Genomic DNA, 15,334 nt, shown 5'->3' with positions numbered 1-15,334 from the left:
GGACATTTACTGCCAACTAAAGTTTTGCCCCTTTTGCAAGAGAGTAGTGCCAACTTCCTACTACCACTGACAGGCGTGCTGCGTCAAGGCTAGGCGTTTTTTTTTTTTTTTTATAAGAAACTTGGAATGGAATATCACAAGATGTGTTTGGATAGCCAGGATTATTATTTATCTTAAGTATACTTGCGATCTGTGTCCAACTCTTTTATGTATTTGTGGTTCTAAGGCAAAATGAAATCTCCTCTCCCAGGATTCATTCGTGCATGTTTGAGGTGATAAGAGTATTGTAAATGAAAAGTCACTTGCTTGTTTCAGAAAAATTTTGAGAGAGTTTCTTCCTTTGGTGATTCAATCATTCTAGAAGTATTTATTGCTGGCTGTATAGAAGAGAATATAAAAGAACATGCCGTCCCTACTTGGTCTCTAGTTGGGGAATTGATAGAAAAAGAACTTATAGGGAGGGAAAAGTCACATACTTGATTTTGTAGTGCGAATCATATATATAAAGGCCAAGGGAAGCTGGACATGGTGGCACACTTATAATCCCAGTACTTGGGAGGCTGAGACTAGATGATTGTGGGTTCAAGGCCAGCCTCAACAACTTAGCTAGACTTTGTTTCAAAAATATATTAAAGGACACTGGGTTTAGCTCAGAAGTAAAATACTGTTGAACTTAATCTCTAATAAAAAAAAAAAGCCAAGGGAATGCAAAAGTTAGGAAATAAGTTGGCAGAGATGAAATTAGTCAGCAAGGACTTTTTCGAGGAGCTGAATCTTGAGCCAGGTTACCATGGAAGTGATGGTCAAAGATGGGCAGAGATGAGTCAAGAAAGATTCCTGGCAGAGGAAGACAGGAGGGAAGGGCTTGGGGATGGGAATGTGGAGGGACTGATTTTCAGTAAACTGAGAGACCAGAAGTCTGCTTGTGAATATTAGGAAAATACTGGTTTGCAAGGAAAAGGTTTCATGTGCAGCAATTATGAAATTCCAGTGCCCCAAATTCCAATATCCTATTTATAAATCATTAGCTACTTTTAGAGGCTAGACATTGCTCAGAAATTAGTGTTAGTAAAAGGAGTAAAATTACAGGTTGTGGTTTACGTGTGTGTAAAAAAAAAATTATTCTAAATGTATACTTTGAAATTGGTCAGCCAGGCGTGGTGGCTCCTGCTTGTAATCCTAGTACTTGGGAGGCTGAGACAGGAGAATGGCAGGTTTGAGGGAAGCCTCAGCAAACAGTGAGACTCCCATTAACCTAGAGAGACCCTATTTCAAAATAAAGTAGGGCTGGAGTGTAACTGCAAGGTAGGATGCTCCTGAGTTCAATTCCCAGTGCCACAAAAAGAAAGAAAAAAGCTGGGCATGGTAGCACATGCTTGTAATCCCCGAGCTTGGGAGACGGAGACAGGAGGATCGCGCAGGTTTGAAGCCAGCCTCGCTGGCTTAAGAGACCCTGTTTCCAAATAAAAAAGTATAAAAATAGGTCTGGGAGTGTAGCCCGGAGGTAGAAGGGTTTCCAGAAACCCCAGTACCACCACCAAAAAAAAAAAAAAAAAAGAAAGAAAGAAAGAAGAAATTGGTCTAGTTAAGCATTTGGTTAAATTATTTTTTCAAGACAAATTTTTTTGTGTGTGTGTGGAACTAGGGGTTGAACTCAAGGTCATTCTACATCTGAGCTACACCCTCAGCCCTATTTATTTATTTATTTATTTTTGCGGGTCTGGGGATGGAACCCAGGGGCATTCTACTTCTGAGCTACAGCCCCTGCCCTATTTTTTATTCTTTATTTTGAAACCAGGTCTCACTGAGTTGCAGAGGGCCTCACTAAGTAGCTGAGGCTATCTGCGAACTGCGATCCTCCAGTCTCAGCCTCCCGAATGCTGGGATTACAAGCGTGTGCCACCACGCCCGGCTCTATTTTTTTTTTTTTAATTCTTTGTTTTGAAATAGGATTTCACTAAGTTGCAGAGGGCCTCACTAACTACTGGAATTATAAGTGTGAGCTGCCATGCCCAGCAAGACAAAGTGTTTTTGTTGTTGTTGTTGTTTGTTTGTTTGTTTGTTTTTTGGTGGTACTGGGGTTCCTGGAAGCCCTTCTACCTTCGGGCTACACTCCCAGACCTATTTTTTATACTTTTTATTTTGGAAACAGGGTCTCTTAAGCCAGCGCACTGGCTTCGAACCTGTGCGATCCTCCTGTCTCCGCCTCCCAAACGCAGGGATTTAAAGAGTGTCACGCCAGGCGCAAGATAAAGTTTTTAATTTATATTAATCAAGTGATCCTCAAGGGCAGTGGGTAGACAGGTCAACTTTTATTTATCTATTTTTATGTAGTGGCACTGGGAATGGATGGAATGGGGGGGGTGTTCTACAACCCCCCAGTCTTATTTTTTATTTTTTTACTTTGAAGCAGGGTCTAAGTAACTTGCAAAGGGCCTCATATTGCTGAGCTGAGGCTGGCCACAAACCTGTGATCCTCCTGTCTCAGCCTCCCAACTAGTGGGATACACACCCACTACTAATGCACCACTGCACCCAGCTGAGTTAAACCTTTTACACTCTGTGTAAAAAATAACAATTAAAAACAAAAACAGGAGCCAGGCATGGTGGTGCACACTGGCTCGTAATCCGAGCATTTGAGAGGCTGAGACAAGAGGATCGCAGTTCGAGGACAGCCTCAACTACTACTTAGTGAGGTCTTTTGCAACTCAGTGAGACCCTGTTTCAAAATAAAGAATCAAAATTAGGGCAGGGGGTATAGCTCAGAGATCGAATGCCCCTGGGTTCCATCCCCAGACCTGCAAAAACAAAAATAAAAACAAAAACAGTTTTGTTTAGATATAGTTTGAACATGGTATTTATACTGGTAAAATGAAAACCATCTAGTAAATGTTTCCCAGTATTCATTAGTTTAAAATAGTCCACATATACCCTAGGAAAGCTTTACAGATGACAGCATAACATATTTATTTATTGAGTGCTTTTTTATGCAACACATAGGTGCTACTTTATTTTCCCATTTTGTATAAGACAAGTAGTTTTGTCCCTGTAGGTGGGGAGAAGTGAGTACAGTAGATTTTTTTTTTTTTTTTGGTGGTACTGGGTGTGGAACCCAGAGGCTTCCTACCTCCGGGCTATACTCCCAGACCTTTTTTATGTTTTATTTGGAAACAGGGTCTCACTAAGTTGCTGAAGCCTCACTAAGTAGCTGAGGCTGGCTTCGAACCTGTGCAATCCTCCTGTCTCAGCCTCCCAAGCACAGGGATTACAAGCATGTGCCACCACGCCCGGCTAGTACAGTAGATTTATGATGCTGGGTTTTTTTTTTTGTGTGTGTGTGTGTGTGTGTGTGTGTGTGTGTGTGTTTTGTTTTTTTTTTTTGCGGTACTGGGGATGGAACTCAAGGGCATTCTACCTCTGAGCTACACCTCCAGCTCTGTTTTTTATTCTTTATTTTGAAACCGGGTCTCACTGAGTTGCAGAGGGCTTCACTAAGTAACTGAGGCTGTCTGCGAATTGCGATCCTCCTGTCTCAGCTTCCCAAATCCTGGGATTACAAGCCTGCGCCACCACGCCCAGCTTGATGCTGTATTTTTTAAGTCGGGGGTATAAAAATAAAATTACTCCAAATACCCCAAATCATAGAAAATAGTAATTTAATGAACCAATCAATGCTATTTAAAATTGAAAGCTGATGTTCCAACCTGGTAGACTTTTTTTTTGGCAGTATTAGGGGTGGAACCCAGGGAGTTCTACTTCTGAGTGACACCTACAGCCCTATTTTTTATTCTTTATTTTGAAACAGGGTCTCACCGAGTTGCAAAGGGCCTCACTAAGTAGCTGAGGCTGTCCGCGAACTGCGATCCTCTGGTCTGAGTCTCCCACATGCTGGGATTACAAGTATGCGCCACTATGCCTGGCCTGGTAGTCCCATTTAAAAAAAAAAAATTTCAGCCTACCTGAGACAAGAGGATTGCAGGTTCAGGGTCAACCTCAGCAGCTTAGTGAGACCTTGTCTCAAACTAAAAAATAAGATAGGGCCGGGCGTGGTGGCGCACGCTTGTAATCCCCGCACGCTTGTAATCCCCGCTCTTGGGAGGCAGAGACAAGGAGGATCGCGCAGGTTCGAAGCCAGCCACGCGCGCTGGCTTAGGAGACCCTGTTTCCAAATAAAAAATGTAAAAATAGGTCTGGGAGTGTAGCCCGGAGGTAGAAGGGCTTCCAGGAACCCCAGTACCACCAAAAAAAAGAATAAATAAAAAAAATAAGATAGGGCTAGGAGTGCAGCTCAGAGGGAAAATGCCCTGTTTTCAATCCCCGGTACCACATAAATAAACTAACTAAATAAATAACTTTTAGTAATAATAGTCTGGCATGGTGGTGCACGAATATAATATCGGTACTTGGGAGGCTGAGATAGAGGATTATAGGTTTGAGGCCAGCCTCAGCAAGTAGTGAGATTATCAACAGCCTAGTGAGACTCTGTTTCAAAATAAAATATGTTTGGGTATACCTTGAAGGTTCATTCCCCAGTACCATACACAAAAAAACAGTTTAGTCATATGCTGCAGTCCCTGTTACTTACTAGAAGACTGAAATAGGGACGCTCTCCTGATCCCAGGAGTTCAAGGCCAGTCGGGGTAACATAGTGAGTCCCCACTTCCTAAAGAGACTAAGTTTATTCTTAGTCCTTCAATCTTCAAGCTCTATTGCGTTTTTCATTGGGTGTTTGAAAACTTGAAAAACGTGCCTTAACAGCACAGCGATGCTCGTTTTGTGGTGTGGGTAGGGAATTCTGGGCATGTTCCTTCCACCCCCATGCCAAGGAAATCTCTGGTTGCCTGAGGTTAAGGAACCAACCTAAAGGGTTCTTTTTTTTTTTTATCTTGGGGATTAGTGGGGATTGTTCATTCGTTCACTCATCAAACATTTATTCAGTTTTCCTAGGGGAAAGACCTGTTTTATTTGCCATCTTCTGTCCAAGGAAAACATTCTGGCCAAAGATAGGTACAGTCAACTAGAGACAATGTACTTACCCACACATAAAAAATCACTAAAAGGCGGAATATTTAACAGCTTGGGTAAACTGTCAATGTAGCAATGTAAGGGAGTGTGGGTAAGGATGGATAAAAGCAGGAGCCCTTAAAGGAAGCAGTGGTTTCTTCCCGCCCATTTCCCCTCCCTTTATTGGTGGGTTCCAGAGAAATTAATACATCCTCTGTGCATAAAGGGAGGAGGTATAGCCTTGAGGCCAAGGTTGTTTCCGCCCCCTTTGCTGTAGCTCAGTTTCCCTCCCCATTCTTGGCAGTACTCACATTTTGACCCAGACTGTTCTTACTAGCTCTCTCTCTCCCTCCCTTCCTCCCTTCCTTTTTCTCTTTCTCTCCCTCTCTTCTCCCCTGCCTCCCTCCTTTCCTCCGTCCACCTCCCTCCCTCCCTCCCTCCCTCCCTCCCTCCCTCCCTCCCTCCCTCCCCTTTGGTACTGTAGATTGAGCACCAGGGATTTTCTACCTCTGAGCTCTACACCCCCAGCCCTTTTTAAAAAAATAAATAAATTGGCCAGGCGTGGTGGTGTATGCTTGTAATCCCCACGCTTGGGAGGCTGAGACAGGAGGATCGCACAGGTTTGAAGCCAGCCTCAGCTACTTAGTGAGGCTCTCAGCAACCTAGTGAGACCCTGTTTCCAAATAAAACATAAAAAAGGTCTGGGAGTATAGCCCGGAGGTAGAAAGCCTCTGGGTTCCACCCCCAGTACCACCAAAAAATAAATAAATAAATAAATAATAAGTTAATTAATTAATCAATTGTCTTGGCACTGTGGATTGAACCCAGAGGCATTCTACCTCCAGACTATACCCCCCAGCCCATTTTATTTCCTATTTGGATACAGAGTATCACTAAATTGTAGAGGGGCCTTGCTAAGTTGCCCAGGCTGACTATTAACCCCTCCTGTCTCGGCTCTCCAGGTACTGGAATTGCAAGTGCGGTGTGCCGCCACTCCTGGCTCTATTTTTTAAATTTTGAAACAAGATCTCACTGACTTGCTGAGGCTGGTTGCAAAGATATGATTCTCCTGTCTCAGCCTCCCAAGTACTGTTTACAGGCATGCGCCACCAAGCCTGACCAAACCATTTTCATGTTATGGGCTCTTCCTCCTGTGCACTATTAGCAAATTCAACTCTCATGAATCAGAGGTACTTAAAGACAGCTGATTCCTGCCTTCTGGAAATTTAGAGTTGAGAGAGAAAAGTAAATAAGTACAGCAAAGGGCTAAAACATGGTTGTAATACAGGGCACAGAGGGCACAGCTTAGCAGAGGAAGAGGTCTGCATGGCCCATGAGGGGACTCGAGGATGATGGAGAAGCTGGTGCTTGGATTGAGCCTTCCCCAAGAGAGAGCTGCACCCCTAAAGACACGTCATCAGAATAGGAGGGCGTGGTAGCGCACGCCTACAGTTCCAGTACTTGGGAAGCTGAGACCGGATTGCAGTTCCAGGCCAGCTTCAGCAACTTAGTAAGACACTGGCAACTTAGCAAGACCCTGTTTCAAGGCAAAAAAGAAGGGCTGAGGTATAGCTCTGATGTAGAATGCCCCTCCGTTCAATTCTCAGTTCCCAGAGACAGACAGAGACACAGAGGAAGGAGGGAAGGAGAGGGGAGAGAGAGTACTAGCAAGTCAGACGTGCATTTATTTCTGTCTACTGGTTTGCAACCCCTAGCCAAGTTATTTAATCTCGCTATACCTTACTTTCTGCATCCATAACAGCAGGATGGTAATGATGCCTCCCTCAGAGAGGAGCTATTCATTCAATAATTATGTTCGGGATGCTTTGTTAGGCACTAGGCACAGCAGTCAACGGCAGATGTCTGGATGAGGAAGCCAGGTTGGGTCAGAAGGGTGCTGTGAATTAAAGACAGGAGAACAAGATGTTAAAATAAAACCCGAGACTTCCCATCTTACCTGCAAAGAAATAAGAGAATTGTTTTAGGAGAACAGGAATGGGTTTGTATTTCTTGAATGCAAACAACTTTTCTTTTTTTGTGTGATGGTTCTAAGAATGGAACCCAGGGCTTCGCACATGCTAGGCATGCACTCTACCAGTGTTACACCTCCAACCTGCAAACAGTTTTTTAAATCTTATGTCCTAAGTTTACATTCAGTTTTCTTTTTATCTGATTTTTTTCCCTTTGCATTTATTACTCAGAACCACCAGACTTGCCATTAAATGTATACTTGCAGTTGTATCTGGTAACAGTTAGCATTGATATTAAGGCATGCAGATTAGATAACCTTTGTATTAATAATGCAGATTGTAAGCATAAGGGGTAACTCTATACACCTAGCAGATACTGTATGTTGAATTTACTATGTGCTTTGTGCTAGATAAGGTCTATCCAGAAAGGTTCTAGAATTTATATTTTTAAGGCTATGAAATTAAGCTACACATTAAATTAACTACACATTGAAAAGTGTTCCAGTGGAGGCTAGGAAGTTGGCTGAAGTGTCCAGCATGAGGTTTGATATTTGGGAACAAATTAATATTTTTGAAGCAATTCTTACTGGGACATTGTTAAACGTTATCTTTCACTGCCTAAATGTGATTCTAAAAATACTGTCTCAACTTGATTGAAGAGAAAATCGTTAAATGTATAGAGGAAATAGATTAGTATTAAGTTTAATTTCATAATTGAACATGATTTTTTCTTTTGTTTTGTTTTGTGGTACTCTGGTTTGAACACAGGGACATTCTACCTCCAAGCTTCACCCCCAGCCCTATTTTTTATTTTTTATTTTTTATATTGAAACAGGGTCTCACTGAGTTGCAAAGGGCCTCACTAAGTAGGAGCTGAGGCTGTCCTCGAACCAGGATCCTTCTGTTTTAGCCTCCTACTGCTGTAATTACAAGTGTGCACCACCGTGTCTGGCTTAAAAATGACTTTTTTTTTTTTTTCTTCAGTACTGAGGATGGAACTCCGGGGCATTCTACCTTCGAGCTACACCCCCAGCCCTATTTTTTATTCTTTATTTTGAAACCCAGTTTCACTGAGTTGCAAACAGCCTCACTAAATAGTTGAGGCTGTCTGCAAACCACAGTCCTCTGGTCTCAGCCTTCCAAATGCTGGGATTACAAGCGTGTGCCACCATGCCTGGCTGAAAATGATTTGTTTCTAGAATTATTTAAGATTTTGAGTGTCACGTGTAATCTGGCTCTGTGTGTCAGGGGACATGTAACAAATGCCAATGACATTTTTAGGCTGCTGCTGAAGAAGCTGGTTTGGATTCCCACACAGCCACTTTCTTTCTTGTGCTTTGGGCAAGTTTAGAGTCTCCAAGGGAAATCATTTTACTTTTTTTTTTTTTTGCTAAGTATGCCCTCAACCACTGAGCTATATTCCTAGCTCCTATATTTTCTTTGAAATTTTGTATGTTTATTCATTAATTTATTTCTTAAAAGCTAAATTGTTAGGATGTTTGCGTTTCTGTGCTTGTTTCTTTTGTTTAATTAGCCCCTCTGTTTCACTTGAATGATTAGACATGTTTATAGGAGATTTTTTACAGCCCAATTCTTTCTTTCTTTCTTTTTTTTTCTTTTGTGGTACTGGGGATGGAACCCAGGCGTTTTCTACCTTTGGGCCACACTCTCAGACCTATTTTATATTTTATTTTATATTTTTATATTTTATTTGGTCTCACTAAGTTGCTGAGAGCCTCACTAAGTAGCTGAGGCTGGCTTCGAAACTGTGCGATCCTTCTATCTCAGCCTTCCAAGGGCTGGGATTACAAGTCCAGCACAGCCCAATTATTTCTTATATGTCCCCTTTATGTTAAAATATGCTCTACAAATTATTACCAAAATATATGCGAACTTTGAGTGGTTATAAAGATTCTAAGAACCTACCCAGGCGTGATGGCGCACACTTGTAATCCCAGCATTTGAGAGGCTGAGACAGGAGGATCACAGTTCCTGGACAGCCTCACTTGTGAGGCCCTCTGCAACTCAGTGAGACCCTGTTTCAAAATAAAGAATAAAGAATAGGGCTGGACGTGTAGCTCAGAGGTAGAATGCCCCTGGGTTCCGTCCCCAGTACAACACACACACACACACACACACACACACACACACACACACACACACACACACAATTTAAGGACCTTTTTTAGGAACCATAACTTGGCTTTCTCCTGGAGGGAGGAGCCCGTGGCTATGTTCTGCTGTTCAACCTGACTGCTCCAAGATCTGATCAGTTCTTGGCTGGGTCAACACACTGTGCTAACTAACTGAATAACAAATAATGCCATTCTCTTGCATTTTTCACTGTGTATAGTATGTAATGCCTTAGATTTTTATCAGGATGCTAAAATTATGCATTAATATCAGAATTTTATTTGATATTTATACAATGCTTGCAGGTAGACTGTTAACTTTTGTAAACCTACAAAAGTTAAGTGAGTTACTTAAAGTCTCAGAATTTCTCTTGGGATTTTTTTTGTTTTTTTGTTTTTTGTGGGTTTTGTTTTGTTTTGTTTTGTTTTTGGTACTGGGGATTGAACCCAGGGGCATTCTTCCTATGAGCTACACCCCAGCCCTATTATATTTTTTATTCTGAAAGAGAATCTCACTAAGTTGGCTGGGCATGGTGGCACACGCTTGTAATCCCAGCACTTGGGAGGCTGAGACAGGAGGATCGCACAGGTTCAAAGCCAGCCGCACCTTGTTTCCAAATAAAATATAAAATAGGTCTGGGAGTATAACCCGTAGAGGTTCTCACTAAATTGCTTAGGCTGGCCTGGAACCTGCAATCCTAATGTCTCAGCTTCCCAAATGCTGGGATTACAAGTGTGCACCACCACACGCAGCTTCTCTGATTGTTGAGGGGAGAAATTTTAATGTATCCTTTGGGTGAGAGGAAGCATCTTTTTGGAATTTTAAAAATATTAAAGCCTTGCTGGGTATGGTGCTGCATGCCTATAATCTTAGTATTGGGAGGCTGAGACAGGCAGATGCAGATTTGAGGACAGCCTCAGCAAATAGTGAGACTTTCATCAATCTAGTGAGATCCTATTTCAAAAGAAAAATAAGCCAGGCATGGTGGCACACATTTGTAATCCCAGTACTTGGGAGGCTGAGACAGGAGGATGCTGGTTCAGACAGCCTTAGCTATATCCTGAGGCCTTCTGCAAGTTAGTGAAACCCTGTTTCAAAACAAAGAATAAAAAATAGGGCTAGGAGTGTAAGCTTGGAGGTAGAATGCCCCTGGGTTCCAGCCCCTGTATCAGTCAATCAATCAATCAATCAATAGCTGGGTGTGGTAGTGCACACTTGTAATCCCAGCATTTGGGAGGCTGAGTCAGGAGATCACAGTTCACAGACAGCCTCAGCTACTTAGTGAGGCCCTTTGCAACTCAGTGAAACCTAGTTTCAAAATAAAGAATAAAAAATGGGGCTGAGAGTGTAGCTCAGAGGTAGAATACCCCTGGGTTCCATCCTCAGTACTGCAATAAATAAATAAATAAATAAATAAAATAAGACTGGAGGTTTAGCTCAGGTAGAATGCTCCTAGGATCAATCTCCTGTACAGTAAATAAATAAGGCTGTGGTATAGTTTAGAGGTAGAACATTCTAGGTTCGATCCCCAGTACTTCCCCCCCCAAAAATTATAAATCCTCCTTTTACAATGAGGAATGAAAAACCAAAGTTGTTAAGTGGTATAATTAAGATCACCTAATAAATTACTGGTAGGGCTTATACTGAAACCCATTCCAGCTGGGCGTGGTGGCCCACGCTTGTAATCCCAGCATTTGGGAGGTTGAGACAGGAGGATCGTGGTTCACAGACAGCTTCAGCTACTTAATGAGGACCTTTGCAACTCGGTGAGACCTTGTTTCAAAATAAAGAATAAAAAATAGGGCTCAGAGGTAGAATGCTCCTGGATTCCATCTCCAGTACCGCAAAAAAAAAAAAAAATTAAGAATTAAAAAAAATTTTTAAATATATAACCGGTGCTGGGCATGGTGGCACACGCTTGTAATCCCAGCATTCGGGAGGCTGAGACCGTAGGATCACGGTTCACAGCCTCAGCTACTGAGGCCCTCTGCAACACAGCGAGACCGTTTCAAAATAAAGAATAAAAAATAGGGCAGGGGGTATAGCTCGAAGGCGAATGCCCCTGGGTTCCATACCCACACCCGCAAAAAAAAAAAAAAAATATATATATATATATATATATACACACACACACACACACACACACACACACACACACACACATACATACATACACACCCATTCCAGTGCTTTATCCCCTATACAGTGCCACTTACAACCTGACAGATGTGTTAGCATCTCGTGTGTCTCATCTGTCACACACTGGGTTAGAGGTGTGAGCCTTGATGCCTGGCTGTTGTGCTGAGCTTTTTTTTTTTTAGTACTGAACTAGTACTGCGAGTGCACTGTGCAAAGAAGCTGAAAATGAGCCAGGCATGGTGGTGCATGCTTGTAATCTCAGCATTTGAGAGGCTGAGACAGGAGGCTTGTGGTTCATGGACAGCCTCAGCTACTTAGACCCTTTGTAACTCAGTGAGACCTGGTTTCAAAATTAAGAAAATAAAAATAGGGCTGAGGGTGTATCTCCGAGATAGAATGTCCCTGGGTTCCACCCCAAGAACCGAAAAAAAAAAAAAAAAAAAGCTGAAGATGGTCCCTGGGATCAAAGAACCTAGAGTGAAATTAGGGCAGGAGGCTTTGAGGCTTAAAGGACAGGCTTCTCTGTAGATGGAAGTCAGTCCAGAGCTGAGTGGATAGTTTGAGCAAAACCCCACATGAGCGTGACATATGACTGGAAATGAGGTGAAGGGCTAATGGAAGCGGACTTTGGGGAGAAAGTCAAGTTGGGTAGAAAAATTGGAACCAGGTTAGTGATTAGTATAAGACTTTTTTTTTTTTTTTAATGGTACTCAAGATTGAACCCAGGGGCATACTACCTTTGAGCTCCACCTCAAGCCCTATTTTATTTTTATGTTGAAACAGGGTCTCACTAGGTTGACGAGAGTCTTACTACTTGCTGAGGTTGTCCTCAAACCTGCGATCCTCCTGTCTCAGCCTCCCAAGTACCGAGATTATAAGCCTGCCCCACTACAACCAGCTAGTACAAGATGTTCAAGGAATTTGGACCTTTTTCATTTTCTCATTCAACATTTTAAGTACTCACTGCAAACAAGGTATTGTGGTAGATGCTCAGAATTACAAATTGGGAGTCACTCCTGGCCTTTAGACTAGTAAGAAAAGAGGTAAGTGCTTTAGTACAGGTGAGAACACATTGTCCAAGAAATGAAGACAGGCATTGAGATAGCATGTTTTTTTGTTGGTGGTTGTGTGTGTGTGTGTGTGTGTGTGTGTGTGTGTGTGTGTGTTTACTGGAGATTGAACCCAGTGGCATTTTACCTTCAAGCTATACCCCGAGCCCCATTTTTTATTTCTTATTTGGAAACAGGGTCTCACTAGGTTGCTGAGAGCCTCGCTAAGTTGCTGAGGCTGTATTTGAACCTGCCATCCTCCTGTGAGACACCATGTTGAAGGCAAGAAAGTGATAAGTCACTGGTGTGTTGGGAAGGTACAGAAAATGTATACCAGGAGAGGAGGCAGGAAAGTGGGCAGCTCAGTGAGACCCTGTTTCAAAATAAAGAATAAAAAAATAAAGCTGGGGGTGTAGCTCGGAGGTAGAACGCCCCTGGGTTCCATCCTCAGTAAGGGGGGCAGGCGGAGTATAGGCGCTTCAGACCTGAGCCGGAGAAAGCAGTTAGGAGGCTATTGCTGTGTCATGAGGAGGATGAGACCAGTAGGAGCTGGGAGCTGAAAGAGAGGAGAGACAGAAACAATAGACACAACTGTTTTGGAGAGAAGGAAAGGGAGGAAAGTCCTGGATTTCTAACTTGGGAGACTGGATAATTGATACTAAAATGAACAGGGAGGAACTAGTCTGCGGTGAAAGTAAGAGGTGTGCTTTTAGGTGTGTTGAATTCGAGTTACGGGTCTGCAGTCAAGAGGAACGTCTCAGCTGTGGTGGAGATTTATGGGATGTTCTAGCAGAGGCAGCGGTTGAGCCCTGAGTGAGGCTGAGATTGCCGGGAGAGTCACACGCTGGAGAGAGGCGGGACGGGGTGAAATCTGCAGAACGCCGAACCCCACCTACATATAAAGCCCCAGCAGAGGGAGAGGGGTCTGGAAAGGAATGGCCTCGGAGGTAGGAAGCTCAGGAGAAAATGACAAGTGGTGGTCAGAGGGGGGAGGGCTTAGAGGAGGGAAATTGAGAATTAAACTCCCTCTACTCAGGAGGCTGAGGCAAGAGGACAGTGAGTTTGAGGTCAACCTGTGCAGCTCAGCAAGACCCTGTCTCAAGAAAAACACAAATAAGGAAATCCTAGCTGAAAACTCCACTGCCTGTGATGTGGAGAGAATGGGACAGCTCGAGTCCTTGTAAGAGCTGCAACGGGAGCGGAGCTTTTAAAAAGCTCAGCACAGGCCGGGCGTGGTGGCGCACGCTTGTCATCCCCACGCTTGGGAGGCAGACAGGAGGATCGCGCAGGTTCAAAGCCAGGTGCTGGCTTAGGAGACCCTGTTTCCAAATAAAAATGTAAAAATAGGTCTGAGAGTGTAGTCCGGAGGTAGAAGGGCTTCCAGGAACCCCAGTACCACCAAAAAATAAAAATTAAAAAAAAAAAAAGCTCAGCACAACAGCCAGGCATCAAGGCTCACACCTTTAACCCAGGACTTGAGAGGAGGCAGGAGGATCACAGGTTCAAGGCCCACAGCAACTCAGTGAGACCCTGTTTCAAAAAATTCAAATATAATTGGGCTAGGAGTATAACCTGTAGGTAAAATGCCCTGGGGTCCATCCCCAGTACTAACCCCCCCAAAAAAATAAAAGGTTTAGCAAAATAGCCAGGTGCCATGGCACATGGCTCTAACCCTAGTACTTGGGAGAAGGAGGCTGGAGGGTCACGGGTTTGAGGCCTCAGCACATAGTAACTCAGTGAGACTCTTCCAAAAATATAAAAACTCCCTGAGCATGGTGACACACACCTGTAATCCCAGTACTTGGGAGACTGAAACAAGAGGATTGCAAGGTTCAAGGCCAGCCTCAGGTACTTAGCAAGACCTTGTTTTCAAAATAAAAAATAAACAGCCTCAGCTAGTAGTGAGACTTTCAACAACATAGCAAGACTCTGTTTTAAAAAATAAATGAAGCTGGGCGTGGTGACGCACCTTTGTAATCCCCCATGCTTGGGAGGCCGAGACAGGAGGATCACGCAGGTTTGAAATCAGCCTCACTGGCTTAAGAGACCCTGTTTCCAAATAAAAAAGTATAAAATAGGTCTGGGAGTGTAGTCCGGAGGTAGAAGGGTTCCCTGAAACCCCAGTACCACAAAAATAAAAAATAAAAAAATAAATGAAGAGTCAGGTGTGGTGGCATACGCTTGTAATCTCAGTATTTGGGAGGCTGAGACAGGAGGACCCTAGTTCATGGACAACCTCAGCTACTACTTAGTGAGGCCCTTTGCAACTCAGTGAGACCCTGTTTCAAAATAAAGAATAAAACATAGGGGTGGGGTGGGGGTAGCTCAGAGGTAGAGTGCTCCTGGGTTCCATCCCTAGCATTGGGGGCTGGAGTGCAGTATAGCTCAGAGGTAGAACCCCTTCCCCCTCAGTTCCCATGACCGCTCCCAAAGACTGGTCAGAGAGGGAGCTCCCTGCCTTACCCCAGTACATGGGGGTGGGGGGGGGCTCAGCAAAATAAAAGAAACAAAGGTGGCAACGAGAATTGCATGATGTGCCCTGGGAAGGTTTTACTTGGTGGCTGCTTATGTTATATTTTGTTTTCGTGGGAAGGAGTCGGGACATATTATGAGGTCAGGACAAGAGGCCAGCAGAATTGGAGAGGTGGACAGGACAGGAGGGTGGGGGATGATGCAGTCTGTTTTTGAGCCAGGAAGTGACATGATGGGAACAGAATTTGGCTTGGCAGCATGGGCGTGCTGGATGCTGTGCAAAGAGGAAAGAGCAAAGGTGGGGAAAGCTACAGCTGCTCCAGTGAAAAGGAACTCAAACCAGAGGTGCTCGCCACAGGAGGGAGGGCGCCCCTGGGAGTCGAAGGGGATTTCATTCAAGAAACTGAAAGCTGGCAATTCCTGCCAGAGGACACACATCCCCTGGGGACCTTTTCCTGCCTGAATAGACACTTTCCATCCGCCTGTGCACCCAGGATTTGAAACTGGTGGAGATGCTTCTGCGCAGAGACCTTGGTGTCAAACAGTCACTGTTTTAAAGGCAGAAAT

General features: G+C 43.7%; 1 protein-coding gene across 1 annotated transcript in view; it reads left to right on the top strand.

Moving 5' to 3' along the window:
* Positions 1-15,334, top strand: part of SNTB2 (syntrophin beta 2) — a gene marked incomplete at its 3' end in the record, with an annotated part of 83,946 nt that overhangs the window by 1,137 nt on the left and 67,475 nt on the right. The window lies entirely within an intron of this gene.

This window comes from Muscardinus avellanarius (assembly GCF_963383645.1).
Source record: "Muscardinus avellanarius genome assembly, chromosome: 10".
In the NCBI taxonomy this organism is placed as follows: Eukaryota; Metazoa; Chordata; class Mammalia; order Rodentia; family Gliridae; genus Muscardinus; species Muscardinus avellanarius.
This window is presented reverse-complemented; position numbering and strand designations above follow the sequence as displayed.